The sequence below is a fragment of the Pyrus communis genome, chromosome 5 (assembly GCF_963583255.1).
Source record: "Pyrus communis chromosome 5, drPyrComm1.1, whole genome shotgun sequence".
In the NCBI taxonomy this organism is placed as follows: Eukaryota; Viridiplantae; Streptophyta; class Magnoliopsida; order Rosales; family Rosaceae; genus Pyrus; species Pyrus communis.
In genome coordinates this window covers 17,544,967-17,554,032 of record NC_084807.1, presented here as the reverse complement: position 1 = coordinate 17,554,032, position 9,066 = coordinate 17,544,967, and positions in this window count along the sequence as shown.

Below are 9,066 nucleotides of genomic sequence, written 5' to 3'. Positions count from 1 at the left end.
TTCACTCCATATTTTTTTCCATTAATACCAGAAAAAACATATATGGTTTTATTAAATGACATGAAACGTGTATAAGTCTTTCATTAAACCAAAACACGCTCAGATTTACTCCTTTAAACGTCCAGTTTAGTCAACCTGACATGCACCATTGGTTTCATTTTCTAATTAATATTATAGCATTATATATATTATGCATATACAGGTACTTTCTGTGAAATGTGAGAGAATGCCAACATGCAGCCATACATGAAAGGAGGAACCCTTGAAGTGCTTCTTGTTAATGCTAAAGGCAAATCTTCTTGGTAAGCCATGGTTATATGATTAAATCCAAATTTAACCCCTCCTCCCTTCTCAAAAGGAGCAATTTCCCCTTATGTTTAGTACGCGCTAAGATCTAGTAAAATTCAAAAGGGACTTATCACATAATAGTGGATCTCACTTATTTTTACTATATAAATCAACACAATGTGTACCTGAAAATCCATGTCAAAATTTAAAAGATCCTCAATATTTATACAATGATGTCCTATTTTTCGTACTTTTTTTTTTCGAATTAATTTCTTGAACATTTTTTATCTCATTAGTCACATTGCACTCAATTACCGTTACAGGTAGACCATCCTACTACGTGATCATAAAGTGTGGAAATCAAGAATATAGAAGCAAACAGTCATCAGGTATGTCTTAAATTTGTTTCCTCTCCAGATCTGGACTCCCATTTGGAGACATATGCATGTATATATAGCATATATATGCGCGCGCGCGCGCGCACACACATATATATATATATATATATCATCCTTTCGCTAATTGATTAAATGGGTTGTGTGATGCATGCAGGTGAAGATGAAAAGGTTAGCTGGAATGGAAAAATCACGTTTAAATTTCCCTCGTCAAATTGGAAAAAGCTGACTTATCTCAAACTCAGAATTATGGATACTGAATTATTCGCAGATGCTGGATTTGTTGGTGAAGCCATGTACTTAATTGCCTAATTATCTCTCTTTTTTTACCTAAATTATGTACATGCTTTTCATAAATCTAATTTTCTGATAAACATTAATATTTCTCTTCGTCCCAATAATTAGCTTTAATTCCTGCTATGGAGGATTCATCTTGGTGGTATAGTTACTGAGGGAAAGCACAGAGGTTTCATTGAATTAAAACCACTTCCATACAATGTGGTGCTTGAAGATGACACCTATAATAAGGATTGGATTCCGGTTTACCACAAATGTACGTATATACTTACATTTTGTGGTTAATGAATTCAATATAATCGCGCATTGAAACAAGATTTAACAACTTAGGATTCTGTTTCAGTCTAGCAACGTAACATGTTAGACTGTACCAGCAAGCGAACATTTCTCAAGTTTATAAGTCAAATTTTTTATTTTTCAATGCCAAACATGTTGCATGATGACTGTATACTATATATGCAGAAAGAAAGGCAGGTGGTAGAGACAAGGGAATTCTCCGCTGAGGATACAATTAAACCAAGAGGATCAATCTGTAGGAGCATTGCCAACTTATGGAGAATTTTATGGTGGAGGTTTTTGTTTTGTCATAGAACGGATTCTAAAAGTGAATAGAAACATAATTAGGGAATCACAGGGTCTTAATCATGAGTATAATGCTTTTTTTTTTAGTCTGGTAAAGGTGAACTACGTATGGAAATCAGTATTCTTTTTCTTTATATTGGCACGTTATCACTTCAAAAAAAAAAATTCATTGTTTGTTTTTTTAATAAGAAAAGAAAATGACGAAACAATGTGATCTTAACACTTAAAACAATTCCGCCAATACAAAGTTTAAGTAATTTATTACTAGATGTAACTTATGTGATAATTTTTAGTTTGACAACTTAACATATAATACATCTTCAAGATTAAGAAACTATACATAGAGATTTACATACACTTGAAACCTAAATCATAAAAAATGGCAAAAAGATGCATGTTAGATTTGGGTGAATTTTTACCAAAAAGAGTACATTTTTTATAGGTAAGACAATAGCGGCTTAAATATAAAGTTAATAAAATGTACAAACTTAAAAGAAGGCATTATGGATTAAATTTGAGGAGTCTTCAAATCAGAAGGACTCAAAAGCAAAAAAATAAGGCAATTTGGTGAATGTAATAGTCACCATATTGATGGATATGTGTGCTTGACAAACACTAGAAGTAGTTTAGGAACACAAATCACACTTCAAAGTCAAAAGAACTTCAATTTTGACAACTAGAAATTCAGCCAATTAATAAAGCGTAGCACGACAGATTTTGCACATAAAACCACCAGATAAAACTAGTAAAGGAACATTTTTTAATACAAGCAGTAGATAAAAGAAATCGTAAAAGAAGTCAATGGTGACCACTATTATGGAGGCTATGCACATAAAATGATCAACAAAAGTACGAGTTGTATCGGAATAGACCATCCAGCTCAACCGTACAGAAAAAAAGATACACGCGCACGGGCAAATCTAACCATACAAAGGGCCGAACCAACAAATAAAAAACCCACATCATGAAAAGTCAGCCCAATCTTTTGCCAAACCCACACTACCTAAAAACACCTACTAAACAAACTAATAGTCTGTTTACTAATCCGTAATCAGAATGAGAAAAATTGAATTAAAGAAAAATTAAATTGAGGATGAGTTGGAATGAGGATAAGTTAGAATTGAATTCCTGTTGAAATTGTTTACTTAAATTTTCGGGAATTAGAGTTAAAAAAGTATTGATTCCGTATAAGTGTTTCCTAATTCACCAAAATCGAAATATAATTCAATATGATAATAAAAATACCATTATTCAATATCTATATAATAAAATTTTGTATAATAATTCATAAAAAAGCGAATATACCCCAAACCAATCTTAGGGGGTGTAGTCAAATTAGGATTTGATAGTATTTGAATAGAATTTAAAATCAGAGTGTAGTCAATTAGGAGTTTCAATGTGCATTTTAAAAGATTTCTAAATAATAGGGTAGTCAAATTAGGATTTTGGAGGATTTAAATAATACATCCAAATTCATTGATAGTCAATTAAAAGTTTAAAAAGTCCATACAAATCTAGGTGCAGTGGAAATATCAAAGATTTGCTAGGATTTTTGTGAATGAAGGATTTTGATGGATTTGAAAGTGGGTAATGTAAATACCAAATGCTATCAACAATCCAACCCTCGCCCCTCAAATTTCTTTTCACACCAAACCATAGAAGACGAACAGTCTTACCATGAGTTCAGAGAATTTCCCGGTAGACTCCCCCGTTTTGCGTGTTTTTGTATTTTTTTGAATTCATGCTCTTGGTTTGTTCATCTAGGAAGATGAGTAACAATCGGACCATGATTTTTTTGAATTGGGATTATCCTGTAAAACTTTGCTGTGTTCATGTGCCTGTGCGACATTTGAATACTCAAAGAAATTTTGTTTAAACTGTTCAAGTTGACTTTAATTTTCACTTTGGACTCCATATGTTTATCAAAGATTCAAAACTGATATAGCCTTTTGCTGTTTCACCTTCAATTTCATGCCAAAATGATAATTCACTTATTTTTCAGGCAGGATAATCTTTGAAATAAATGTAAACGGCCAGGGCATTTTGCAAGAGATTGCCCGAATATGAGAGTCTGCCGAACCTTTCATTTTCCGTTTAAGGTTTTGAGCTATAGAAAACAGGTTTAATGGAGGACCGCAAATCCTGATTTTCTCCGGTGAAAGTATTTTTAATATTCAAATGCTATATATGTTTTATCAGCCATATTGCTGCTGAATGCAACTCAACAACTATGTGTTGGAACTGCAAGGAGCCTGGACATCTTGCAAACTAATGTCCCAGTGATCCAGTCTGCCATATGTGTGGTAAGAAAGGCCATCTAGCTCGTGATTGCTTGAACCCTAGTCTTTCATCCCGCGATGCAAGGCTCTGCAACAATTGCTACATGCTGGGTCATACTGCAGTCGATTGCACAAATGAGAAGGCCTGCAACAACTGTCGGAAACCCAGTCACCTTGCTCGTGACTGCCCCAACGAACCTGTTTGCCACACTTGCAACATTTCCCATTTGCACTTTTGAATAATTAGTGTCCATATTTTTGAGTTAAAATGTTTTTTTTGCCATAGTTAAAATGTTTTTATCCCAGGATTTTGCTGCCCATATATGTTCCTACTCAATTTCGATTGCCATTTGGTATTCCTTCACATATATTTTTATGCATGATTGGATATGCTATTCTTGAACTTGAAATCATCATTCTTGAATGGATATGATGTTCTAAAGCAGAAGCCATCCTTAACAATTATTCAAACTCTTGGATCAATATTCTCAATGACCCATTCTATTTACATATTTCATTGGTTTGTATTTCTATATCAATAGATATATGTTTATGTTCCTTTCAGATTGTGAACTAGGAAAGAAATTTTATTTTATGTTGTAGAAATCAACTAAAATCCTAAGAAATCTATGAAAGAAATCTATACAAATCTATAAAAAAAATTATAATAAAAATCCATATAAAGCTGTTAAAATCCACATAATTGTGAATCTATTAAAATCTTTTCAAATTTGTCACTTAAAAAATGTCTATTAAAATCCTGTGAAATCCAAATTGACTACACCCCTTATCTTTCTCTTCATAAAGAACCCACACAGCCACCTCTCGCTATCTCAATCCATTCCATTATGATTTCAAGTCTTGGCCATCTGATGGCAAATAAACTCCACTGCAACTCCCTCATTCCCTCTCTCTTCTTCTTTTTTTTCTCTCTCTAACCCGGTGCATTTGATTTCAAAATTTTCCTGGGGAAACATGGAGATATGGCAGGGAGTGGAAGTAGTGGGTTTGGGTTGCGTCACTGGGCATGGGCGATTGCAGTGTTGGGGGAGGGAGTGGCACTGGACATTAGCGTTGGACAGCAACAGTTGGATCTTCTCTGTTAATGCAAAGGGTAGTGCTAGAATTTTAAAAATAAAGTGAGGATATAAGTGGTAGAAAATTTGTATTCCGGATTCTCCATAGCAGGCAGAATTGAAATACCTCATATATCTCAGGAGTCCAATTCCTCCAAAAGAAGGAATTGAATTCCAAAATTTTTGTGGGTCCCACCACATTTTCAATTCCTCAAGATTGGGTAAATGTTGGAGTATTCCATAATTCCACATTTTGATTCCAATTATGGGTACGTAAACACGCCATAAAAATTCTAAATCATGAGTGACACACTCCAACCTCACTAACACAAGTTACGAGACCGTGATGTGCTGATCGCCACTAAATTGACCACATAATCCCATCATGAGATGACGTCACAAGCCAGCTTAATAATGAAAGCCATAGTAAGATAATTATGCTGTCAAAGAATTTGAACTAAACAGTTCATTTTTCATTAGTAAAAAGCAACTACAAAGCGTTCCTAATCAACCTTCCCACTTGGGGACATATGTTCAGGCATACAATCCCATTGTTGATTATCATACCAGAGCTGATAGTAGTTTCATTGTTATAAACACAAAGTAGTGCAGTGCCATGCATAATCGAAGTATGATCATGCAATTATTACAAATTAAGATAAACTGCAGTAAATGAATCATCACCAAAATCTAAAGGTGAATGCCTCACTGCCACGCCCACTCCTTACCTTCGGGGTTCCCCTTATTCTCGCTATGTCTTAAGGGATCGAAAAATAGAGCGTGAGTGGATCAAGTATATCTAGTTAACTTTAAATCATTCGAAAGCAATAACTCCCGTTTTAAAAATCACATATATAGTAAAAAGCTACATACATATGATACTACCATGATAGTGATCAGGTTCATATCATTATCACATCACTCGTTATATCAAAGAAAGTAAGTCCATTCACACAATCAAAGTAAATCAAATGCATATCAAGCAGGTGAAATGGCCTCTACCTAGTCGATAACGAGCGTCTATTGGAATTTAGACTCTACTAGAAATATAACTAAGTACCTACGGCCGCAGCTAACTATACGATATGTATGATGACCATGTGGTGAAAATAAATCACCAATAATCTCTAGATATCATTTAAGTTTAACAAGATCTCGGTTGACCTCCACACCGTAGCTGGAGTACAGCCCGAACTGTAGAATATGTAGATACCGTTAAGGCTTCCCCCCAGCTGGATTTCAACACATTTTTGCTCCAAAATTACATAAAACGTAGTTAAAATGCCTAGGAGCTCACCTAATACCGTTTTAGGACAATGAGAGGCCGAATCCACCGGATTCGACAACTTCCCTTCGAACTAGCTCGCCGGGAACTGGGCAACACATGGAGAACACATATAGGAATTTACAGAGCCTCTCTGACTCGATTTTCATCACTACACACACATACCAACAGTCCATAAAATTACCCAGAAGAAGATTGGAGGATTTAGTGGAGGAATTGGCTTCGAACTTGTCGGAGTTCGTCTGTTGCTCCTCGTCGGAAACTGCAGATGGAGATCGGTGCATGCTGTTGGAATTTTTGATTGGGTATTTCAAAATACAACTCTTCATTAGCAACTTTAATATTATTCAATCTGTTTTAAAGTCTTTATTTCAGTTTTTTCGGTTTTTTTATTTATTTTTATTTGTAAAACTAAAAACTGAAGCATTAACTAATTTGTAATCGTTATGGCTATAAAGGCCAACGTTCTAGACCTTGTTAAATGGCCTTCATGTATAGCCTTTTTGTCTTATATATAATAAGGAAAACTAACGAAAAGTCTAAAAAAAATTTAGTTTTAATGAAAAATGACAAATAAAGGTGTAGTGAATAGTACCAGGAAAAAGTAAAAATATGGTTTTTCGTTAAAGATGAACAGTACCGGAAGTGTTTCGTTAAAACTCCCATAATAATATCATCCTTTCTTTGAGGCAAAGGCAAGTTTTTGAGGAGTAATCATCTCTTTCCTTCAACAGACAAACCCCATCTAGTTAAAAACAATCCCACCGTCTTCTCCTCTCCCAATTTCTTCTATTATCTCAAATGCTATTATAATTTCCACCTTTTATATGCCAAACAATGTATTAAAAGTGTGAGGCGTCCGAGGGATAGCCCAGCCTTTGCCTCACGGGACCTAAATTTTTTAATATATACACTGAGCGTACATATATATTATATTAAAAAAAAAAAAGATTCTTAATCAATAATCACCCTGAGCACACACATATATTATAAATATACACACACACACACACACATATATATATATACATATATTATATTATGTTTACATATATAAAAAAGAGGATGAAAAGCACACTGAGCACACATATAACAATGCACGCAGACAGCACACACATCCATTATATATATAAAAAAAAAATCAGAAAAAAAAAGGCTTAGAAATAGTGTAAGGAAGAGATATGAGACAGTTAAAACCCTACCCAAAATTTGGGTTTAGGAGTTTAAAAAAAAATAAAAAATAAAAATAATCCCCAGAGGCGTGCCTAGGCGGCAACCCTCAAGCCCAGCCTCACAGAGCGTCTAGGCGTGCCCTGATGTGAGCCTTTTAAAACATTGATGCCAAAGGAAAGAATCGAGTTGTTCACTTAATTTAAGTGTTGCGAGTGTACGTTTATAAATAGCATAGGTTGTTGTATCCTGAAGAGTAGGGCACTATAACCTGTTACACCGAAATATTGTCTTAGAGGGGCAAAAAGGCGTGTAGTCACTGTTCTTAAAAGTAGATTTCGAGACCCCTTTTGGGCTTGGAGGCCCATTTTTTGGCCCACCAACCGACCCAACTTAGGACCCCTTCAATTTGAATCCAATTATTTGCTAGATTTTGGGATCTCCAAGAGCTTTTAGTGAAAATGTTTTTGGGTCCAAAAACACTTTAAGTGATTTTTCAAGATTTACTTGCATTTTTAGTAAAGATTGATTCTAAAAACATTTTCTGTAGAAGCATTTTCAGACATTTTAAAAGCACATCAAACCTTAACCAGGTGAAATAGGCAATCATCGAATGTTGCAGAGGGCAACCAACAAGATATCAGCCCGCGGCAATTTGCCTCCTTAACTCTTCGAACTGGTGATAAATGAAGTGGCGATTCTTTGGAGGTTGATGGCTTGGTGCGTCACAACCGTTCACGGATCTTGCCATCTCCTCCCCGCGACATATCTCCGTCGGCGAGGGCTACGGTTGTGCAGCTCCGTCAAGAAAAATATTGAACCCTGACTCACTTGCATCTCGGCTCCTCAAAGCAAAATATTTTCCTCATAATTCATTTTGGGATGCGACTTTAGGCACTTCCCCATCGGCGTGTTGGAGAGGAATTTTTGAAGCCCGGTCACTTCTAGAAAGAGGGACATGCTGGAGGGTGGGTAATGGTCTGTCCATTCGCATTTGGCATGGTTGTTGGTTGAAATCCTTACTGCTCAAGAGGGTATTTGCTGGGCTTTACAACAGAACCGGACACATGTTATTTTGGAGAGTGACGCTCTCCAGGTGGTTCAAGCACTTGGTAGCCTACAGGGGGGCTCCTCGCCTACTTACTTGCTGATTGAAGATATTCAAGTTAGTTTGAGAGGCCTTGACTCCTCCAAGGACTGCCACATCCGTCAATCCGCCAATATTGCCGCATACCAAATGGCCAAGCTGGCCTTAGTCTTAGATTTAAATTTTTGTTGGTTTGAAACCCTTCCGGACTTGATCAAGGATGTCCTCTTGAAGGACTGTATGCTTTCTTGAATTATTGAACAAAACCACTAAAGTTTATCTCTAAAAAAAAAAAAAAAAAAAAAAAGACATAGGGAGTCAGATTTATGCATTGGTTAATTAATTTTGACCTCCTTAAGTATAATTATTGTCAGCCTTATCACGCATCCAAAGCACGAAGAATGAATGAAGACCAAGTTGTAACAACGTTCTGTCACAAATGGATGTATGGGAGGCACGTAGCTGAATTTTGCTTTAAATATATATATATATATATATATATATATATATTTTTTTTTTTTTTTTCTTTTTCTTTTTCAACGAAGCTTTAAATATTCAAGTCTTAGTTTTTCGGGTGGTCCAATAATTCGAAGTTAGGAAAGGCTTA